This window comes from Mercenaria mercenaria, chromosome 2 (assembly GCF_021730395.1).
Source record: "Mercenaria mercenaria strain notata chromosome 2, MADL_Memer_1, whole genome shotgun sequence".
Lineage (NCBI taxonomy): Eukaryota > Metazoa > Mollusca > Bivalvia > Venerida > Veneridae > Mercenaria > Mercenaria mercenaria.
In genome coordinates this window covers 94825356-94849632 of record NC_069362.1, presented here as the reverse complement: position 1 = coordinate 94849632, position 24277 = coordinate 94825356, and the positions used below count along the sequence as shown (strand labels likewise).

The 24277-nt window shown below is 33.6% G+C and overlaps 1 protein-coding gene across 12 annotated transcripts in view; it reads left to right on the top strand.

Annotated features, from left to right (window-relative positions):
* LOC123564620 (FMRFamide receptor-like) overlaps positions 1-24277 on the top strand; it is a 105208-nt gene that overhangs the window by 49198 nt on the left and 31733 nt on the right. For 8 of the 12 annotated variants that reach the window (XM_053537291.1, XM_053537285.1, XM_053537289.1 and 5 more), the window contains one exon: positions 18000-18095. The exons of 3 other annotated variants lie outside the window; for them this stretch is intronic. The gene's annotated coding sequence lies outside the window, so the exon portion shown is untranslated. Of the gene's footprint in view, positions 1-17999; positions 18096-20856; positions 20985-24277 lie in introns of those variants that run through there. One more of the 12 variants, XM_053537295.1, reaches the window with a different exon arrangement.

Below are 24277 nucleotides of genomic sequence, written 5' to 3'. Positions count from 1 at the left end.
TTTACGGAATGACGGTGGTACTACTTAGATGCCCGCTATAGCATTAGATTTCGCTTTCTTTGAAAATAATTTCACGGGTATAAATATTTGAATAATGGCTTTCATATATCCTAATTTTCCTTCCACTTTATGGAGAGGATACGCATTTACAGAATCACTGTGATAGTTTGGCTTTATATTATGTGCTGTCCGTGGTTCTTATCGTATGTTTTCCTGTTACTTTGCTACTTTAAAGGAAAAAGAAGTGAAAAGAAACAATTTCTTCTGGATTTCAATAGAATCGGAAGTAGATGTGTCAGAAATGACGTATAAAAATTGTCGTCTACAAGCACCATCTTTCATGGGTGTATTTATCTCATTTTGTTTATCTCCTATGTATATCTCATTACAGAAATAATGTTCCTTATGCTGTCGTATGGATAGTTTATTAAAAAGTGAAAAGCATCCAGTGTCTTGCACTTCATACATAATCCTGAATATAACCAATAGGGCTGCAAGATTTATCTACACAATTTGGTTGGGGGAGGAAATATGACAAGAACATACGGCTCCATTCATTGAAGCATCATCGGCTGATGGTAACATAGTCTCAGACAAAGACTTTACTGAAAATGCTGTTAAGAATTTTTGGACGTGTCGTATTATCAACTCTATTTTGGAGATAGTTCAGTGTCTTTATTGAACATTTTGGAGGTTTCTACCGTAGGTTTATTATACGAAGAGTTCTACCAGTACTACAGTGGTGTTCCCAAAAGTAACTCATTAAAGCTTTTCGATCAAACAAATTTTATCATTCTTACTTGGTACTAAATTGTCTAAAGTGTGATACAGAGTGTATGACATTGAGAAATAACAAAAAAAGAATGAAACTTCATTTAAATTGTAAGTACAATTTTTTTTGTCCATCTCCTTTACAAACCATTTGTTTGTATACTTCACATGGATACTTCGCTTTATTTCTATAACTTTAATGAAAGGAGCCGCGCCATGTGAAAACCCACATAGTGGCTTTGTGACTAGCATTGATCCAGAATCCGTGCTGTTCACTAACGGTTTCTCTAATTGCAGTAGGCTTTAAAAGCGAACAGCATGGATCCTGACCAGACTGCGCGGATGTGCAGGCTGGTCTGGATCCATGCTGGTCGCAAAGCCACTTTGTTGGTTTTCCCATGGCGCGGCTCAAATGATCCTGTAACCGACCCAAAGAAAAGGTTCAGCACTGAAATGACTAAACTCATTTCAATGTTCTAACATAACTCTTGATATTTTATCAATACCTGAACAAATATTGGAGATAGGCTTATACTTAAATATATATACCTTCATCAAACCATAACAGTGACATCATAGAATTTCCTTTTCTACAACATTTCTAAAAACTTACAAAAATGCTCATAAATATCTACATTTTATAGCAAGCTGAAAAACGTTGCGAGCAGTTAAACAAATAACGATGTTATTGTGCTTTATCTGAAAGACATTTATTTTCGTCAAATATCTACGCATGTTTCTTTTTTTAAAGGACTCTGTTTTTAGTAAAAACCTGATTTTTCTTTCAATTTACGACTGTTAAAAAACGTATTGACAACAATTTTTTCCAAACGTGTTGCATGAAATCCCTTTAAAACACAAATATAGATCATCACTATATGGCGGTGGTGCGTGCTCATGTCTTCAGTAACTGCAGAAGTGTTTCCCTTTATTAAAGATATAGCCACGCCATTAACAAAACAATCTTTTTCATGAGGGATATTAGGATATAAACTCACTTTATTATCCCCCGCCGATGAAATCGGGAGGGGGTATTGAAATGGCGTTGTCCGTCCGTCAGTCAGTCCGTCCGCCCGTCCGTCCGCAGCCATTTCTCAGTAACTACTTGGTAGAATTTCATGAAACTTGAAATAAACATGAACCAACATACTGCGATGATGCCCGTCAAGTTTTTTTTTTTGATTGGTCAATTTCCCTCAGAGTTATTGCCCTTGATTTAATAAAAAATGTCCGTCTGCAGCCATTTCTCAGTAAGTAACAAGTAGAATTTCATCAAATTTGAAATAGACATGAACCAAGATACTGCGCTGATGCCCGTCAAGTTTTTTTTTTTGATAGGTCAATTTCCCTCAGAGTTATTGCCCTTGATTTAATGAAAAATGTCCGTCTGCAGCCATTTCTCAGTAACTAGCAGGTAGAATTTCATCAAACTTGAAATAGACATGAACCAAGATACTGCGCTGATGCCCGTCAAGTTTTTTTTTTTTTTGATAGGTCAATTTCCCTCAGAGTTATTGCCCTTGATTTAATGAAAAATGTCCGTCTGCAGCCATTTCTCAGTAACTAGCAGGTAGAATTTCATCAAACTTGAAATAGACATGAACCAAGATACTGCGACGATGCCCTTCAAGTTTTTTTTCGATTGGTCAATTTTCCAAATAGTTATTGCCCTTTAATTGTTTAAAAATCCACAGATCTGTACATAACAAACCAACCAATTGGAAGAATTTCATTAAACTTCTTTCATTCTTTTCTATGAACATTTATTATAAACATGTGATGTTGTGTACCTACACCTGGTCACCACCTTACCTTGGTCACCCCCCTCCCCCCCCCCCCCCCCCAATTTTTTTTTTTTTTTTTTCATTTTTCGTTTTCTATCAATATTTATAATCAACATGTAAACTGTTGTATCCTCACCCTACCCCCCACCCAAACAAACCATTCATTTTCTTTTAATTTGATTTTGACTAATGAAATTATTTGCTTCTTGGTAACATTCTTAACTTTTTGCTGGATATATGTTTTTGCCGTTCCTCATCTCTGACCCTTTCGGCGGGGGATTCCAATTCATCGAATTTGCTTGTTTTCTTGTTTATTAACTAAATTCTTTACTGCAATATATCATGGGGTTATGGGAGGGGCTGGGGCCCACGAGTATACAAATCATAGCTGTGAGTTTGAAACTGCGCTTGGAATATAAGAATTGTTTGAAAATGCCTTCTGGGACAGCTAGCTTTTCAAAGGCAGGTGGTTCTATCCATGCGCACGTTCATGTCTGAAATAATGCATGACGAAGTGATACTTGGGGTACCCCTGCATCTTCAAAAGTTTGCAGATCATTATATGATATATACTGTTGTCAGTGTGACGTTAACCCTGACAAAAAAACCTCAGCACTTTATCATATTTGATCCAGCCATGTAAATTTTTACTTATTTTCAAGTTGAAACAATCTTAAGCCGCGTATTCATGTTTCTTTACTTGCTTTTATTTTGATTTGTTGGAATAGATTTGGACGTCTTAAATCACTCAATTTTATTCCAAGATGGTATTCTTAGGGAATTATTCACACGATAAACTAAACATATCGGTAATGGATGTAATACATGCGTGACTTGAAAAAAATACTGTCATTGTCGATTTTATTGTCACCCTCCTAACACACTGACAACATGGTAGTTAAATTTAAGATTGAATATTGATGTTCCTCTTTCTAAGGAGTTCCTTCGCACACACCGGAACATATGATCTCTTCCGAATTGAAACACACCATAAAATGTGTATCATCCTAAATTTTACTGAAAGTAATAAAATTGTGAAAATTACACTCTGTGTGCATTGTCAGAACATTTATTACATCGAATTATACTTTTTTCTGAACAATTTTCGCTTTTAACTATATTCGTGCCAGGTTGAATGTAGTCACGTGAACAAGGTTTGTCCTTATATACATTATGTTTACCGAAAAGTTTGTATGCAATAATTTTCATACGTATGTTATTTTCGTTCGTCTGAATATTTAGTGTTTATCTTCAAACGTTCTGAAACATTTAGAATAATCAGAAAATTTCATTCACGTGTTTATCATAATATTCATTTTATTGATTTATTTGCCTTTAAATATATTCAATATTGATTTTTACTTTCCACAGAACATTTTATGTCCAAAAATATTTTGGTAACTTTTCTATCTTTTTTGATGTTGATTGATAGGGAAATCAGTCAGCAGTATGAAACATGTACAACTATCTGGGAGTTATTATCAGAAACAATTTCTGCGCAAAAATATACAAAAAATAAGATTTAGTTCATCTACATTTTAATGCATGAAACTGGAGAGTCCACTTAGCCGTTTCTGTCCCTAAATAAATATATTTAAAAAATAATTCGTCTGAATGTTTATTTTTAGAACTGTTGTCTGCAAAACAGGGATACAGTTTCTACTTTCTGTAATAATTTTGTCGTCAGTCGTTGTTTCCCTAAAGAGAGCGGGGGCATAAGGTACATTAACTGGGTTTGCAGTGATAGTTTTTAAGAGACATAAAGAGGAAATTATGTTCTAGTCATTTAGATGGGATCTCTGTATAACACCCAGAGTCGAAGTGCTTTGTTTGCTTTATAAAGCATGGGTAGGTCTGAAATTTTGATTTAGGGTTTAGAGGGGGAAAAGTTTGACAAGTACAAGTACACCCCTGATGATGCAATATGCTGTATATTCTTTTATTAGTTGACACAATGTCATCTTCTGAAATTGTAAATTTTCAAAACTAGCAATTTAACCAAGATGATCAGTAGCAAAAAATAATATAGTTCACTGCAAATATTTAATGCTTGACAAAAATAGCATTCAGTTATTTCAAGTTCAGTTCATGATTATTTTCAGTTGTTAAGAAATAATTTAAGCTAACATTTCAAAGCTAACTCTTAGATTAAGACAATATGTATTAAGACAATATGTATTTGCTTTCATTTTCGTGGACACACCTATTTAATTCATACTTAATGAATAAACAATATTTACTTTATGTTTCCTTTGCTACGAAGGTAACAACTGACCTAATACCTGGTTTCCAATTTATTTGCTTGCAATTTAATAGAACATCGTTATCGTGAATTGTTCTAAAACGTCAAACTTTGACACAGTTAATGATCAGGTGTCAACTGGAAATCAGTCTGTATACCGTTTGAAATGAAAACGAGTGGAGGAATACTCGTTATATTGCAGATTCTTTTATAACTTCAAAAATAATTTCAGTAGTAAAATATATACTTTTCTTGCTAAAAGCATATGCTCCATGTGTATGATTGAAAGACAAAAGAAATTGCTATGAACGTAGTAATCCATATTAGAGACATGATTAGAATGTTTAAATGTTTTAACAAATTTATTCGTAACAAAGAAGGAACAGTTCTTTTCATACTATGTAATTTTACGATTACTACCCGACGAGTACTTTATAAGTTTGTATGTATTAGAACTAGGAATGAACAGAACAGAACAGAACAGATAGTTTATTAAGACTTGTACATAGTACATCATCTATAATACATATTCTATACATATATAATATCAACGTGACAATTAACATGGCATAATGGATCATTTATATTTAGTATTTTATCCTTGAATATAATTATATATACAGTAGAAAATATGTGGAGAATGAACATAAGATATCAACGTTCGACAGTTAGAATTGCATTTCTGATGGTTAGAGCTTCTTTTACATATCTAGATAATTGAATAAGTTCGGTTTTGTTATTTGAATTAAGGAGCTGTATGAACTTATACACCAATGAACGTCTACAATATTCTACTTTTAAATATTTCTTTCTAATATAAGCGTAACATTTACATACACAAACACAATGGTATTCGTCTTCAATGTCTAAATTGTTGCAACATAAACAATATCTTTCCTCACGAGGAATTCGATTTCTACTATATCTGCCAGTCTGTATTCTGAGTGGAAGACCACTCATCCTTAGTCTACAAAAATAAAATCTAAAGCATCTTGGCAGTATATCCAAATACCCCTCTTATTCAAAACTATTTTTAACGTTTTTATACATATACAATACAGAACTGTTTTCAATATTAGCATACCATTCTTGTTTAACAGTATCAATAACGCGACATTTAAATTCGTTTAAAAACAAAAGCTTATTTATACCTTCAGGATGATCAAATATATATGAGAATCCATAGTCATTTAAATGTTTTAACAGCTGAAACCCAATTTGTACAGCCATTAATACTATCTTCCAATGCTTGATTATACACTGTTTTTAATATTATGTTCTCAGTATCAATAATTTTCAACCAGTACTTAATTATTCTTACATACCTATGAACATATAAAGGATATCGCCCAAGTTCACCATAGACACTAGCATTACATGTATTTGGCCTAACTTTTAATAACTTTTTACAGAACTTTAAATGTATTTTTTCAATTTCTTTAGACTTAGAGTTACCCCAGATTTCACATGAATAGTTCAATATAGATAACACAAAAGCATCGAATAACTGGCATAACGTTTAGGACTAAGATCAAATTCCTTACATTTACACAAAAGTACATTCATTGCCTTTAACGCTTTACCAATTAAATGTTCTTGATTTAAAACAAACTTTCCAGTATAATTAAAAATAGTACCAAAATAATTAAAATCATTAACTACTTCGATTACTTGGCCATTATAGGTCCAACGTTCGGTAGCTAGTAATCCCCCTCTTTTACGAAAAACCATAATTTTCGTTTTCAGTGTATTTACTTTAAGTCCCCAGTTATTACAATAAGAGTATAAAAGATTTAAAAGTTCTTGTGTTTCATCTGGAGTTTTACCTATTATGGCTACCTATTATGGCCATATCATCTGCGAACAACAAAAGTATTAAAACTATATCATCTAAAGAAAGACCAGACTCGGCATCTTTTTGTAGATATAACTCAAGATCTTCTACAAAAAGAGAAAATAATAGAGGAGACATTACCTCCCCTTGACGTAAACCGACAGCATATTGAAAATAATCAGAATAGTTAGAACAAGCTTTGACACAAGATTCAACTTTTTGGTACATATCACGTATAATTCTGAGTAATCTACCCTGTATTCCACAATGATACATTTTCAACCACAAACCATTTCTATAAATAGAATCAAAACATTTCATCATATCAACAAAAATAACATACAGTCTTTTATTTTCATTTAAATATTTCTGAACTAGTGACGTAAGTACAAATATAGCGTCTTCAGTAGACCTTCCTTTACGAAATCCGAATTGAGCATCCGAAATAGTGTTATGCTCATTACAGAATTTCTCAATCCGTGTATTGATAATGCATGATGCATTGTGGAATAAGTTAATTCAAACTAGAATAAACTGTAAAATGATCAACATGATCAAGTCTATTTATAATAAAGTCAGTCTTGTGTTAAGCTATCAAATAGTATGCCCCTTTCGGATTTTTTCGATGTAACTATTGGATTGAAACAAGGGGAACCGCTCTCACCTCTTTTATTTATTCTTTTCATAAATGACATTGTAGATAATGTAGATTTTAATCTTTTAACCGATAAAGATCTAGATCTATTATCTATGTATCTAATACTTTTTGCAGACGACATTGTTCTGTTCACTACTGATCCTGTAAGCCTTCAGGCGCAAATTGATTGTATATATCAGTATTCCATAAAATGGGGTTTAAACATTAATATCAACAAAACAAAAGTTTGTATTTTTGAAAAACGCAAACAGTTCCACCATGGTAACTTTTTTATCAATGGAGAACAAATAGAAATTGTTGATAGTTTCACATATCTTGGTGTTAGATTTTCGTATACTGGGAATTTGAATCATGCCATAAAAAGTCTTCATGATCAAGCATTAAGAGCCTACCATAACTTAATGATATTATTTGATAAAATACTTCTAGGTGTAAATACAAAACTCCACTTCTTTGATACAATGATTGTGCCAATTCTGTTATACGGCTCCGAAGTTTGGGGTGTATACAACCCAAAAGATGTTGACAAATTACATTTAAGATTTTGTAAGTATGTTTTAGGAGTTAAATCTCAAACTCCAAATGCTGCCGTATTTGGAGAATTGGGAAGATTTCCTCTATCTATCATCTGCAAACAACGTTCTTTTAAGTTCTGGTTAAAAATAATGAAGAACGTTGATTCCCCACTCTACAGTATGTATTACGACCTTTTGAATAATGTAAACAATTCATGCTGGTCAACTCGTATTAATTCAATTATTGACCATTTGGGTTTTACGAATATTAGAAATAACTTCGACGAAAACTTTAATTATTTACCCATGTTTATAAACAGATTACAAGATCAATATATTCAAGACTGGTCTGCCTCAATTAATACTATGCCTAAACTCGAATACTACTGCAAATATAAGAAAACATTTTGTTTTGAAAATTATATAGAAATTATACCAAACGATAATTTAAGAAAGTGTTTGACGTCCTTAAGATTATCCTCTCATAAATTAGAAATTGAAGTAGGAAGATGTACTGGTGTAGATAGAAATGAAAGAGTATGCAAATTATGTACCCAAAATGTAACCGAATCGGAGTATCATTTTCTATTGTGTTGTGACAAATATAGAGATATTAGACATAAATATCTGGGCAATGTTTCTTGGCCCTCTTTAAATAAATTTGTTTCTGTTATGTCAGTTATGAGAAAGAAACATCTCTTAAACCTGTGTAAATTTATAAAAGAAGCTATGCTTCAACGCAACAATACCCTGTCAAATATTACTGTTTCCTAGTAAATTTTTTGTTATTTATGTGTACATGTATATATTGTTATGATTTTGTAAAATTGTGTCTTTGCCATATTTCTATTACAATGTAAATGGCCAAAGGCAAGTACTTTGCTGATTTGCCAATAAAATTTGAACTTTGAACTTGATAATAGTAGTAAACAATTTTGACAAACAACTAACAAGTGTGATACCTCTATAATTATTAACATCACTTTCGCTACCTTTCTTATGTAAAGTAATTATAATACCTTCTGACCACTTATCGGGAAAGTATCCAGAGTTCAAAATACAATTAAATAAATCACTTAAATGAGAGGATAAAATATCTCCACTTTCAATCAAATATTCGTTCAAAAGACAGTCACTACCATAAGCTTTACTCCGCTTCAATGATTTCACAGCGGATAAAATTTCACAAATTGTAATTGGCTGATCTAACTCTGGGAATGATTCATTTAGGTTCATAAAGTGATTGTTCTCACAAAAGTCTTCAGCCTCCTCATTGTTACAATCAAACAATTCATTACTTATATTAGAAAAATATTCTCTAAACTGTTCTAATGATATTTTATTTTCAAGCTTGCCTGTCCCCTTCTTGAAAAATTTCCAGAAATCTTTAGGTTTACTTTTCTTTAAACTTTCTATTTCAAGCATTTTCTTTCTATAATGCATATTGTTCTTTTTGCGTACAACATTTTTATAATAAGACTTATGCTCACACAATAGTATTCTGTTATCATCCGTTTTGTTGCAATTAAACAATCTCAATGATTCTAAATATACATTACGTGCATCAGCACACTCCTTATCAAACCAATCGGCATGATTCATGTATGATTTTGCTTCAAAATAATGAACATTCTTAAAATGACATTTTTTAGAAAATATAGGGTCAGTGACACTACGTAATATATCCGTAAAATTGCTAAGTGCATTATTGACGGACTGTCTACTACTACAGTCTAATATATTAACAATATCATTAAATAACGGCAGATTAGCAATAATACCTCAACGAAATTGTTGCTTGTACGCATCATTCCACTTATATTTAATCTCAGAGTAACTGATATCTTTATTACTTGCATTATTGCACAATAATGGCAGGTGTAAAGGGGCATGATCGCTCCATTCATTAAAAGATCTTATACTAAAATCATTGATCAGAGAAAAATTGCGTTCACTGCATAATACGTAGTCAATGACAGACGTACCGTTATGTGAAATATAAGTATATTGATTGGTATCCCCTATATGGCCGTTAACAATACGTAGGCTTGATGACTTACAGAGATCTAACAATTTAATACCGTGACTGTTATGTTTACAGTCAATTGTGGCCCTGGTAGGGGTAATATCTGGGTCATAATCTGAGTCATCTATGACAGCATTAAATTTATCATGTACAATAAAATCATTCTTATTTCCTACCCTGCTATTAAAATCGCCAAGCATATACACAGCGCCTAAACTATCATAAATAAAAACGTCATTTTCTAATGTATCAAACAAATCAATGTTCAATATATCATATGCAGGTGATTCTTCGCCCCAAATATATGCACCGCACAAATAAATGTCTTCCTCAGTACCAAAGAAAGTATGATCTAATTTTAACCAGATAATTGTATCGTGGTAATTTTTTATAATTTGAATACCCTCTTTTAAATGTTCTTTATAGCACAAAACAATACCGCCACTACATCTGCGTGCATTTTTATTTTGAAATTTTCTATAAAAATTGTGGGTGACATAACCATTAAGTGAAATATTACTTGTAGAATTGGTCCATGATTCATATAAGAAACAAATATCATGACTAGCTATAGTATTTACAAAGTCGTTATTGACCTTTTTGTCATTGGTAAGTCCACGGACATTCCAAGACAGGATGGACAGCTCATCTCCAGCGCATCCCTACTCCTTCACAGGCTTACCATCTATGTATAGCGTGTCGTACACTATCCATGACCTTTTCCCTTGATCTCTGGCCGCCTTCATCCTGGGGACTAACTTCCTCCGTTTTGCAATTACCTCCTGCGGAAACTGTTGATACATATTGAAACTTGTATCACTCAAGTTTTTCCACTGCCTGCGTACGAACTCACGGTCCTTAAAATACGTGAACTTGGCTACAATTGTTCGCACTTTACCAGATACTGGATGCCCTGGTGACCTGTGAACCCGCTCAAAGCGAATACTGTCCGCGGTCTCTTTCGCTATCTTCAGGGCCTCATGTAGATGATCTCGCAGTTTCCTCTCTGTCACCTCCGGGGATTCATTACCGCTGGAGTTGTCCTCTGATATGTTGGTAAATATCAGATTATTCCGCATAGATTGAGATTTGAGATAGGTTACCTCATCGCAGATGCTAGTGTGGGCCTTCTCCAACTCTTCTACCTTACCGGCTAGCAAGGCTGATCCTATGTCCGCACCGTCCACTTTGTCCTCCAGTTTGGACACCCGCTCCTCTACATTCTTTGCTCTACTGTCTATCGCCAACCAAATAGATTTTAACTCTTTCTCAAATCCCGACACTTGCTTTTCAAGCTGGTCTATAGCACTGAGTTTTTTCTCCACTGTACATAATCTGGCACTAATACTTTCCAAGCAGTTCATTATATCCTTGTTTGTAGGCTCGTTGTCGCCATTTGTCGCCATTGTCAAAGTATTTACAGAAGAATGGGCACTACTAGAATCAGATTTCGGTTCGAAAACACTATTATCATTTGACTCGTTGTGATATAAAACAGCGTTAGTTTGGCTTAAAACATCACTTACTTCAACATTTGTGTCAATATCACTAGACGGGCCTCTCTGTTTGAAAATTTTTCTATTGTTAACATCGCCATTATCATTACCACTACTATTTCTGTCTTTTCTTTTCTTATTTTTCTTATCTCCCATACTATCTTGTTAACTCACATGTTTATCTCCAATTTAACAACGAGTATATATCCTAATCAAGTCTCAAACTCTTATAAAAATCCAAAATTCAACATTTTCTTTGTTTACATTTCAAAACTACGTCCATTACGCACAATACCATCACGTGACCTCTGAAACAGATATACATTTTCGTCTAAAATAAATATGAAATAAAAATAAAGTATATTTGTGGAAAAAAGCTCGCCTCGAAATGAGTCGTTTTTCATATTCACTCAAGTCAAACAAATACCATCAATAGGTTAGTTCATATATTGTATAAATAGTCGCTTAAGACTTCAAATGTTTTCCTTGAAGAAAACCCTTGTTCCTTATGTATCATACTGAGTATATCAGTGCCAGTCAATGTTACTTTTTCATATTATATTATACTTAGAAAAGGCCCAATCTGTATAAAATGTTCCGCCGTTACCGACAGTTTCTATTACTAACAACATATGTTAACATCTGGTTCTTTAAATTGATATTCCATCGGTTATCAATTTGATAGAATGTCTCTTGATCGAAAAGTCATGGCCTAAACCTGACAAATAGAAATTTAACGGAAAATTGTGTTTGATACACTACATATTAAGAGCTAAGTATATTACCTAGATTGATTAAAATTGTTAAGATGGACTTGTGAAAAAGCAACTAGTCCTCGGCTGTAGATAAAAGAGTAGAACTTTTTAAAGCATTTGTATTATTATATATGGTTATTTATATGATTGCCGCGAATAAGTAATTGTTGTGTAAAATAAAGGCGGTTTGGTCTAAAAGTAAACCCGAGGTGTCGGAAGGCAGTCACACCTGGAAAAGACATGCATCCAAATTTACAAAAATGTAAATAGATATAAGACACTTTTTTTAAAAACCATTGTTTACGCTGAAGGTCAATTATTTGCAGATATTACGAACATATCTTACCAGGAGTATTTTCTGGGTACTAAAAGTGATATTTACGTCCTTCTCATCATGAAACAACATAATTGGCAGGCTAAAATTGCATTACATACGCTTTTACTCTCCCTAGACATTTCTTTATGATAATCATTATCTTTTTTTAAATAGAAAATGTTAAACAAATTCGATTTCTTTGTTTCTTTATAAAACAGACACCCTTTGATGTTTACATCAATTATTTTCTTGTTAAAATGAAGCAGAACTTTATCTGAAATGCTGCTGTTCAAAATGTCAAACAGTCTTTCCCTAAGTGAAAGTAAGAAATATTTCTCATAAAACCAACAGAGAGATAATAGATGTAAACTATGCGTGACCGAAAACAAGTTCTTTCTACCTCTCGATACAGTTGCACTGCGGTAGTTTAATCGAATAATCAATTAAATATGTCGTGTTAATTGTAGCACGTAAACAGACAAACATAAAACACAAGAAAGATTCGCATCTTACGTGTCTTGCAAAATTTTATGTTCCCTTCTGCTGAATTTCTTTTTCTGTCATGCATTCAGCGGTTATCAGTGAAAGTATATACAGTATATAGAGTGTCTATTTTCATATATATATAGAGATAGAGAGAGAGAGAGAGAGAGAGAGAGAGAAAATATTAGGTTACTGTCTTATAAATTTAAATTTATTAAGTGAGTCGGAGACTTATTTTTTCGTAAACGAACTTAATAAATATAAATTTATAAGGCAGTAACCTAATGTTCTATTTGTCCTACCTTCTGATATAAAATCATTCTTTAAATAAAATTCAAAATTTACTACCAACTAGTTCTGAGTCTGCCTTGCATAGAAATTTAAAAATTAATACGCCCCACTATTACACAAATAGGTCTTTAAAATCCAAAATATTATAAAATAAAAGCTGAAAAACAAAGGCTAACCTTGTTTTGTTTTGTGCCCGACCTCTCTGTTCTGCTGAGCATGAATGAATAGTTTTAATTTGCTGCCAAGTGAAGTTTTGTCCGAAATTCAGTTGCAAGTCGGATTACCCATCCTCAGCAAGCAAACGATAGACGTGACATACACACGCCATAACGCCGCTTGACAGAACAAATAGGCAAACCGTTTCCTCGATGATTTTACTCAGTAACACTTCATTCCAGATGCAATATATTATTACATACTCGTTTCTATTCCCCGTTAAGTTACACTGGTACCGGAAACGTCAATATTTTTCAATACACTGACGCCTGAATTTTATATCGGGTGCATGACGTAATTCAGTGTGTGTTGTTGCACTTTTTTTCTATTTAGTTCTGTATTGTCAATCCTATTCAGGCTATTGAACATATTTATGATATTTAATTATATTTATACGTGTAGATGCGTATGTAATAAAAATGTTATTATCTTTGCATCGGGAAATATGCACTCGTTCTTCAGCGAAAGAATATTGCGCTCCTAAAGTCGCGCAGTATTTCCACTGAAGAACTCGTGCATATTTCCCGATACAAAGCTAATAACCTATAATTCCTTGATATAAGTGCAGAAAGCTAAAATTCTGAACAAACGCTGTACAAGAGTCATTTCCGTTTCTCCGAGCGTTTCCGTTATAAAAACTTTCTGTGGTAGTTGCAAATATGGTATGCATACGCTATACATTTGTAACATGGTCTCACGTACCTAATGAAAGCGCGTTTATAAAAATAATTGCATAAATATGTCTTTTAGCAGTTATTCTCAAAAGCAAGATGGCGTCGTTTAAAAAAAAAATCCAAAAAGTAGTCCGCCAAGCTTTATCAAGTAACTGACCTGATAAAGCAAAATTTATCATACCCCTTGATTTTTGCCTTTATTTTGCATGAAGGTAGGATAAAATTTATTATCAAATGAGTCGAAAAAATAGAGAATAATAGGTTAGTGCCGTAGATGAAAAAGTTTATCTGGCGAGGTGGAGGAGGTTATCGGGTGAGCCGAAGGCGAACCTGATAACGTCCGGAGCCGTGCCAGATAAACTTTGTCCATCTTAGGCACTAACCTATTATTCTATTTATCTTGTCATACTTCATTTTCCGATATTTGGCAATCTATTTTACAAAAATAAGTGTGCGACAACCGTTTTAATGACGTCATATTAGTAATGACGTCATTTATATAATGACGTAATCACAGACAAAATCGCAATAACTTCTTCATTTTTGAATAAAAACTCATTATTTGACCACTCATTTTCTTAGTTCGGACATTTCCAACACATTGGTGATGGTTTCAATGCAAAATTTCTTATGACAACAATATCGATCATAAGGTCACATGATCAACTGACCGTATATCACTGGTAACGTGTCAACTGACGGTATATCAAGAAAGATATACGGCACCCTGATATCGTGTCGAAAAAACTGCAAGTGACAGGATAAAATCGAAACTATAAACAGAGTCGATTCGAACATGGTCTTCATATACTTAAAACGACGTCAACATATAGAGAATATTAGGTTACTGTCTTATAAATTTAAATTTATTAAGTGAGTCGGAGAAAATATAAAAGTCGAGGCTCTGCCGAGACTTTTATTTTTTCGTAGACGAACTTAATAAATTTAAATTTATAAGACAGTAACCTAATGTTCTATTTATCCTACCTTCTGATCTAAAATCATTCTTTAATTAAAATTCAAAATTTACCACCAACTAGATCTGAGTCTGTCTTGCACAGAAATTAATACGCCCCACCATTACACAAACAGGTCTTTAAAAATAAAAATATTATAAAATTAGAGCCGAAAAACAAAGGCTAACCTTTTTCTGCTTTGTGTCTGACTTCTCTGTTCTGCTGAACATTAAAGAATAATTTTAATTTGCTGCCAAGTGAAGTTTTGTCCGAAGTTCAGTTGAATGTCGGATTGCCCATCCTCACCAAGCAAACGATTGACGAGACTTATATACACGCCATATCGCCGCTTGACAAAACGAATAGGCAACCCGTTTCCTCGATGATTTTATTCAATAACACTCCATTACAGATGCAATATATTCCTAGATTGACGAGTAGAAAGCTAAAATTCTGCACAAACGCTATACATGAGTCACTTTCCGTTTCTCCGTACGTTTCCGTTATAAAAACTTTTTGTAGTAATTGCAAGTACGGTATGCATACACTATACATTTGTGATGGTCTCACATACCTAATAAAAGCGCGTTTATGAAAATAATTGCATAAATATGTCTTTTAGCAGTTATTCTCAAAAACAAGATGGCGTCGTTTTAAAAAAAAATCCAAAAAGTAGTCCGCCAAGCTTTATTTAGTCACTGACCAGATAAAGCAAAATTTATCTGACCCCTTGATTTTTGCCTTTATTTTGCATGAAGGTAGGATAAATAGAGAATATTAGGTTACTGTCTTATAAATTTAAATTTATTAAGTGAGTCGGAGAAAATATAAAAGTCGAGGCTCTGCCGAGACTTTTATTTTTTCATAGACGAACTTAATAAATTTAAATTTATAAGACAGTAACCTAATGTTCTATTTATCCTACCTCCTGGTCTAAAATCATTCTATAATTAAAATTCAAAATTTACCACCAACTAGATCTGAGTCTGTCTTGCACAGAAATTAATACGCCCCACCATTACACAAACAGGTCTTTAAAAATAAAAATATTATAAAATTAGAGCCGAAAAACAAAGGCTAACCTTCTTCTGCTTTGTGTCTGACTTCTCTGTTCTGCTGAACATTAAAGAATAATTTTAATTTGCTGCCAAGTGAAGTTTTGTCCGAAGTTCAGTTGAATGTCGGATTGCCCATCCTCACCAAGCAAACGATTGACGAGACTTATATACACGCCATATCGCCGCTTGACAAAACGAATAGGCAAACCGTTTCCTCGATGATTTTATTCAATAACACTCCATTACAGATGCAATATATTCCTAGATTGACGAGTAGAAAGCTAAAATTCTGCACAAACGCTATACATGAGTCACTTTCCGTTTCTCCGTACGTTTCCGTTATAAAAACTTTTTGTAGTAATTGCAAGTACGGTATGCATACACTATACATTTGTGATGGTCTCACATACCTAATAAAAGCGCGTTTATGAAAATAATTGCATAAATATGTCTTTTAGCAGTTATTCTCAAAAACAAGATGGCGTCGTTGTAAAAAAAAATCCAAAAAGTAGTCCGCCAAGCTTTATTTAGTCACTGACCAGATAAAGCAAAATTTATCTGACCCCTTGATTTTTGCCTTTATTTTGCATGAAGGTAGGATAAATAGAGAATATTAGGTTACTGTCTTATAAATTTAAATTTATTAAGTGAGTCGGAGAAAATATAAAAGTCGAGGCTCTGCCGAGACTTTTATTTTTTCATAGACGAACTTAATAAATTTAAATTTATAAGACAGTAACCTAATGTTCTATTTATCCTACCTCCTGGTCTAAAATCATTCTATAATTAAAATTCAAAATTTACCACCAACTAGATCTGAGTCTGTCTTGCACAGAAATTAATACGCCCCACCATTACACAAACAGGTCTTTAAAATAAAAATATTATAAAATTAGAGCCGAAAAACAAAGGCTAACCTTGTTCTGCTTTGTGTCTGACTTCTCTGTTCTGCTGAACATTAAAGTATAATTTTAATTTGCTGCCAAGTGAAGTTTTGTCCGAAGTTCAGTTGAATGTCGGATTGCCCATCCTCACCAAGCAAACGATTGACGAGACTTATATACACGCCATATCGCCGCTTGACAAAACGAATAGGCAAACCGTTTCCTCGATGATTTTATTCAATAACACTCCATTACAGATGCAATATATTCCTAGATTGACGAGTAGAAAGCTAAAATTCTGAACAAACGCTATACATGAGTCACTTTCCGTTTCTCCGAGCGTTTCCGTTATAAAAACTTTTTGTAGTAATTGCAAGTACGGTATGCATACACTATACATTTGTGATGGTCTCACATACCTATAAAAGCGCGTTTATGAAAATAATTGCATAAATATGTCTTTTAGCAGTTATTCTCAAAAACAAGATGGCGTCGTTTTAAAAAAAAATCCAAAAAGTAGTCCGCCAAGCTTTATTTAGTCACTGACCAGATAAAGCAAATTTTATCTGACACCTTGATTTTTGCCTTTATTTTGCATGAAGGTAGGATAAAAAATGTTATTTCATAGAGTAGCATTGAAATATGACATGGCGTTATAACACTTCAGTGAAGTCAAAGAGTGATAATATTCAGACTGTACTGGTAAACGTTACAACGCTTACTGTAATGGAGCAACATGAGTTAGGTGTCCTTAATTTTGAATTTTGGACTTTCATGACTATAGAAACTGTACAGTTCTTGATACAATGGATAAGGTGGTTAGTGGCTAGTTTTAGTATGCAATGAGGAATATAGCATTTTAATTGTCTAGTAACTCGGGAACTAAAAGTAATCTTTCATGGGTTTAATATCACACCGACATTATTAAAGCTCATACGGCGAACTTTCTTAGTGTGGATTAAGATCCCAGGTGCTCTTCCGGGAATTATCTCAGGAACGAGAGGGCACCAAAACTAAGATCAGATCTGTTGTCCTTTCAGAAATTTGCACGGAAAAGACAGTGTGTAAGCTTGATTGTACATGTCGAAACAGAGATTCAAACTAGTGTAGCAGCCAGAATACAGAGGATTTTTCAAGTAAGTAATTGAAATAGCACTTTCTGTTATATATTTCTAAATTTTCTTCATACAAAATCGAAGAGGATTTTTGGATATGTCACTCTGTTACAAAGGGATTTCTATTGAGTTACCAGTACATATAAGTTTCCTCACACATACCGTATATCGAGGGCTTGGTGCAAAACTGTATATAAATAAAGAACAAGATACAATAGTTTTGCGCCAAGCCCTCGATATGTTTTTAACATAATTTATTATTATACTTTGTCACGAACAATAATACATAAATTTCCAATCAATACTCTTACAATGTTTCATATTATTGCATCTAACGATACATTTGTCGTACTTTAAAATCATTTGTTTAAAGTTTACGTTAATTTTTGACCAAGACTCACTTGGTCGGGTTTTATTTTCAAATTAACAATTGTTATCGCTTTAAGCACACGTCAATATGAATACATATACACCAGCATATGACCCAATGATCAGTTACTTCGTAAATAGCTTCGACCTTGTTTGGATATACGACACTATGATTATGGGATGGACGCGAGTCAGAAGATTGGGCCTAAATTGAAGTAATAGATATGCAATGATTCCAAGAAGCCTGTGTTAAACACCGTCTAAAATTAACTGCCCGTTGTTGTATGTTTGTGTGTACAGATATAAGCATCACCTACTCTTTGCAGACAATATGCTAGGAACATTGAAGAAACAGAATCAGATAAGTCGAAAATTGCGAATGACTTTTAAATGCATCTATTTTCGTGATATCCTTTGTTGGATTTTAATTCACACCGACACTTTTCATGTCATATGGTAGTTTTATTACTTAAATGTGGGAGGAGAATTCGTGTTTCATTATGAGAATAATCCTTGAGATACAGTGCTACTGTGGTGGTTCAATTAAAAATCTCATCTTATAGAACTTACAGCGTTTATAGCCGCACTTGCGAGTGTTTAATCAAAGCTTTACACTTGGACTTTACACTTGTAGATTTTTAAAATGCCTTTGAAATGCTTACATTTTCTTTAAAACATATTTGTGTCAAATTGTTATTCAAAATAGTATAGAAATAATTAATGTTTAGGCAATACCTGCTTTGTGTTTCTATTGCAGTCGAACATTGTCTGCAATATTTATGTACACCGATTCTTTTAAAAGTAATGGCTTAGAGTTAGCCGAACACATTTCCACATGATTTGGTATAAATGCCTATTTGACATTAAGACATAACGAAGAAAGTGATATCGTCTCTATGATTCTGTAAGACATCAAATATAACATCAGATTTCAAACTTCAAAGACGGTGACCGCATTTAGAACCGTTGTGTTATTATTTTGCAATGTTTCTTGTGCAAATGAGCTTATTTCAAAGACTGCTTCTGCAAAATACAGTAGAGATGTATCCTTTTAAGATATACAAAAAAACAGAGGGTGTGATTACATTCTTGCACTGGTACATGTAGTATTTTACTATGTATTTCAGTGAGCCTCGGCGGTTGTGAAAGAAAGTGTTATATAATATATGTTAATATTTCTAAATTATGTGAAGTCGCGAATACAAACGAAAATCGAATAATTAAGGTATTTAATGCCACACTACCACTATTAAAAAAAAATTCTAGAGGCATATAAACGATCAACTACAACGGCTTTAAACTTAAAAGTATTTAGAACTTTTACAACATAATTTAATGTTCCGCTTTGTTGTTTTTGCTTAAAATACGTGATACTATGCATATATTTAAAACAGTTATAAACGCCAATTCTCTTTTGTCATTATTATTGTGCTGTAGATAACATAAAAATACATTCACTGCTTTTCACATATAAATGTCGCATTTGAAAATGTAGTATGTGCAGAACTTCATAAATGGTAAATGATTATGAAATGAAACTACTTTTCTTAAACATTTCGTTATTGATAATATCATGCCTAGCTTGCATATTTAAAGACGTTTATCTTACGTGTGGAAAGTTACAACTTTAAGTTAAGATACTCTATATATGCGTATTTCATATGTTGAAAATTGTTCAAGAACCATTACCAATCGGCTGACTGTTTTAGATGTCACTCTTCCGGAATCTTTAAGTTTTTGATATTGCATCGAATAAACCTTTTAGCTTTAACATTTACTTCTAGAATCTGAATTCAGAACTGTAAACCACCAGTCTGAAATTCAAATAACGAATTGCAGACCAGTGTGCTGTTCGGTATTTGAATCATGAGCTGCTGATCAGTTAGCAATTTGAACTAGGACCTGCAGTCTATACCACAATTTGAAATTCTAATCTGGGAAAGCTGTACAAATTGTACTTTGAATTTCAACCCAGTTTGCAGGTCACAGTTCGGCTCGATCTCTGCTGACCGATTTATATCCTTAACTAGAACCTGCGAAATGTGAATTGCATTCTAGTCCTCTGTTTGCAATTCTAATAGGAAAATGCTGAACAGATTGTACTTAGATATTACAATTTTGGGCTGCAGATCAGTTTGCAGTTCGCAATTCGAGTGTCGTACTAGGATCTGCTAAATGCCTGCTGCATTCAAGTCAGCAATTTTGAAATTCGAATAAGGAAGTGCTGACTAGACTGCACTTTGAAATTCAAACCCGTTTGAATCGCAAACTGAATGTGAACTACAGATCAAGATAATGAAAATAAACATTCGACCTTGTATTTATCAACATTTGAAATAAGACACCTCTGTATTTCTAATTTGATACTTGACTGACAGATGTAGGCTATAGTTAAAGCGTTTGCTTATAAGATAAAAGCTACAACATAACAGTTTAAATTTACACTCTGTACCTACTTACGTATCTGTTTTATCTATTGACCGGATATTATTTCGACCTTGCTGTTTTCATAACATTGAGGATATTTGTAATCGGATAAAGGTAAATAATTATGTTTGTTCGTTAATATATGTAAACGTAAGATATAAAGATATTATGGCGACAAAAGTAGCTTTTATTTCAATATGTTTTATTAATTTCAAGAAACAGTACTGAATGAAATCTGGGTTGTTTGTAGTTTCTAAAATACTGCTTTTAGTTATACTTCTACAGCTGGTTCTTTTTCTTTGTCCTTTTTGTCTTAAATAAAACGTAAAAGAAAACGAGAATAAAGAAACCGAGAAATAACGTGCATTGTTTTTAAAATCTGTATAAAAATATCATAGAATGAGAAACAGACAGAAATAAGATTGAGACACGCGTGCTTAAACGGGATTAAGCGTTGAACAAATGATGTGCAGTATGATTGAAACCCTTAAAATGATCTGAATGCTTCAGAACTCCAACAAAATTACTTGTTTAAGCTATATAAAGTTTTTATAGTAACAGTAGGGCCTTTTTGGGCAAGTGGTTAAGATCGTTGACTTTTAATCACTTGTCCCGCACAGCTGTAGGTTAGAAACCTCGCTTTTATGAGAGAAGCCATCCTGCTGCATTACGGGAGATTGGTGGCTCTACCGAGGTACCCATCCGTGTCTTTAGTTATGCACAAGTTCGCACCTGGTATTCCTCCATCATCAAAAGCTGGAAAGTCGCCATATGACCTACAACCTTTTCGGTGGGACGTTAGACATAATAATTTGAATATAATAACAGCATAAAATGAGTTTAAGCAAATTCGAATTTTATTGAATATATGTATTAACTATGACAGCTATTGCTGATAGTAATATTGCCACACGACAGCTCTTAGTAAGAATACTGTCGCAACACGACAGCTATTGCTAAACAAACTATCGCAACTATTGCAGTGCGACAGCTATTGTTGAATGTGTTATCACAGCACGCCAGCTATTGCTGAATGTACTATCGCAATACGACAGCTGATGCTGAATGAACTATCTCGACACAACAACATTTGCTGAATGTACTATTGCTTTTCGATAGCTATTGTTGAATGTACAATCGAAACACAACAACTATTTTTGAATAGTCAGACGCAACACGACAGCTATGGCTGAATGTACTATGGCAATACGGTTGCTACTGCTGGATGTATTATCTATTTTTCTTAATATACTATCGTAATACGATAATTATTGTTAAACGAAATATCGCAACAAAACAGCAATTGCTAAATGTACCAACACAACACGTTAGCTATTGTAGAATGTACAAGAAGACAGCTACTATAAATTGTACTATCGCAATACTATCGGTATAGTCAGATTTATGATGCTAAGGGCATGGGTGTGCGGAAAGGCTTAGATAAATGGAAAGGAAATGTTAATCTGTGCTGACATTAGTTGATACAGTTATTGATAAAGCGATTCTTTGATTTTTGATATAATTATTACATTCCTGATATTTGATGAGGAGTTTATTTATGGTATGACATAAACGATATCAAAATACAAACTAATTAAAGCTGTAACATATTTGGTAACGTCTGTTATTTTACTATTAAATGTCTGCTTATAAAGTTTGAAGTTATAATATTCATGTCGCTGTATGTAAAGATCAAACAAAACACGCTCATAGTGCGCTACCTTCGGGGCAACACTAAATACTCGATAGTGGTAAGCACTCCATTTTTCAGGGAAGAATACATGATCATATTAAACATAAACGGTCAAAATTATTAAAAAGTATAATCATAAACTTTGAAAAACTGAAATTGCATTAGGAGTCTATTGACACGTGACAGATTTTAAATGTCAGAATGGGCCTCCGTGTTCAAGCAGATTTAGGTCTCTGACATTAAGTCACTTGCCCCTCACCCAGTGCGTTCGAGACCACGCTTTGGATGTAAATTTCGTTAAACTAAAGATGCCATCCAGCTGTCTTTCGGAAGGTACCTGACCGTCATGTAATGATATCGAGGTTTTCCATTGTCGTAAAACGCTGGAAAGTCACCATATGACCTACTAGGTTAAACTTTACAAAATAAATATTTAAAATGCTTAAGTGTACAGCCTATAAATAACAACTTCGGTATGCAAATTAACTGTGCAAGTGCATTTAAGTTACAAACTCATTTAGAGTGAAGATTGTTAAATATTCGTTTGATATTTAAATTTTGATATCAACAGTTCGTTTACATGTTTTCACTAATTTATCAGCTTTAAAACTTGTGCCTCAATATAATAGACAGGAAAACGTTTGATGGACGTATTATCGTAGTCTGCAATAACGAATTCGTCAATTTTCTAAGTAACCTGAATACAGAATGAATGTAATACGCACAACACTCCTTATTAAGTCTCGCACATGAAGTAGTTGAGTGGAATTGTTTTAGTGTCGTCTGTATGTCTGTCTGTCACGAAGGTTTTTTCCACCCGACTCCTCGGATTTACACCAAACTTCATAGTGATCATTGCCAGGTCTATTTGTGCATATCGTCGGCATCTTCGGCCACTTGTCTTATATTACTGTGATCAGTGTCATCCCTCGATGTGAATATTATCGGTATGTTCCGGTTAATTGATTTTTATCGGAGTTATGACCTTTGGTTTCTCGTATTTTTCCTTGTCGGCGCAACCAGAAGGAATTACACTACACTTCACAAAAGTGATCATTGCCAAGCCTAATTGTGCATATCATTGACATGTCCCAGTTCGCTGATTCGCAGAAAAATAGCCCTTGATTCGTTAAATTTATGATGAGTTGGCCACTTGTCTTATTTTATTGGGCGGATTTCCTCCAAACATTGTAGGAGTGATTATTGCCAAGCCTAAATGTGCATTTTGTCGTATGTTCTGGTTCTGAATCATTGATTTTCAGCGGAGTTATGACCCTTGATTTATAGAAGTCTTCCGTGGGCCGGGCGGAGTTGGGGGCACAGTTATTCAAGTTCAAGTCAGCATGTTCAGATTTAATGAATTTCATAGTTATGACTATTGATTTGCCAAATTCTGTGATGTCTGTGCTACTTCTATTATACCACTGGTTTGAATTCCACCATGTTTCTCAGGTGTGATCGGTCTTAAGCCCACTGGTATGTAATATGTGAATGTTAGGGTTCAGTGATTTTAACTGCAGTGATTTTCACTGGAGTTATAACCTTTAAGGTAAGTAGTAGGAGCCATAGTTTGTCGTATCGATATTAGGAAAGGATGATTTACGTCACAAACGTTCTTCTTAATGCATCAGTTAGGGATGAAAGGGTAGTGGTTTATCGTGGAAATAAGGGTTATTCATGATGTCCAGAACCACAATATTGTAACATCGATCTG